This window comes from Triticum aestivum, chromosome 7B, assembly GCF_018294505.1.
Source record: "Triticum aestivum cultivar Chinese Spring chromosome 7B, IWGSC CS RefSeq v2.1, whole genome shotgun sequence".
Taxonomy (NCBI): domain Eukaryota; kingdom Viridiplantae; phylum Streptophyta; class Magnoliopsida; order Poales; family Poaceae; genus Triticum; species Triticum aestivum.
The window spans coordinates 7,438,558-7,439,427 of NC_057813.1; positions in this window are offsets into that span (position 1 = coordinate 7,438,558).

The window sequence follows — 870 nt, forward strand, 5'->3', positions numbered from 1 at the left end:
GGCGGCGGCGACGATGAGGTGGAGCAGCCTGACGGCTCGGCGGCGACGGCGAGGAGGCAGATCAAGCAGCGGGCGTCGGGCGGAGAAGAAAGGGATGGATTTTGGAGAAACTGCTAAGTGCTAGTTATATATGAAGAGAATTGGTCCCGGTTCGTGAAACCAACCGGGACCAATGCCCCCTTTAGTCCCGGTTAGTGCCACCAACCGGGACCAAAGGCCTCTTTTCAGGAGCCTAAAGGGCGGGAAGCGGCGGCCTTTGGTCCCGGTTAGAGGCACCAACCGGGACTAAAGGTGGGCATTGGTCTCGGTTCGTGCCCGGTTCGTGGCACCAACCGGGACCAATGCCCACCCTTTAGTCCCGGTTGGTGGCACCAACCGGGACCAATGGTCGTGTGCTGGCACGGTGCGGCACGAAAGTTTAGTCCCACCTCGCTAGCTGAGAGGGGCGCGCAGTGATTTATAAGGCCCAGTGCCGCACCCCTCTCGAGCTCCTCTCCACTGCAGGCTTACGGGCCTACTTACTACTGCTTTGCCTGATGGGCCTACTGGGCCACCTGCGGGCCTGAATCCTGGCCCATGGTGGGTTTCTAGTCGTATTCAGGCCGTGGGGCCCACTAGGAGGCACTTTTTTTCTCTTTACTTATTGTTGCTATTTTTATTTTTTTCCCAGATTTTTTGTTTTGTTTTCTGCATTATTTATTTTCTTTTGTTTTTTTGCTTTATTTTTTAATTCTTTTTGCTTTTAGTTTTAGAAAAATTGTAAACTTTCTGTTAGTGCCATTAGTTCTCAAATTTGAAAACACTTTTTTTTGTTTTTTTGTTTTGTTTCGTGCTTTATTTATTTTATTTTGTTTCTACTTACAAGAAAAT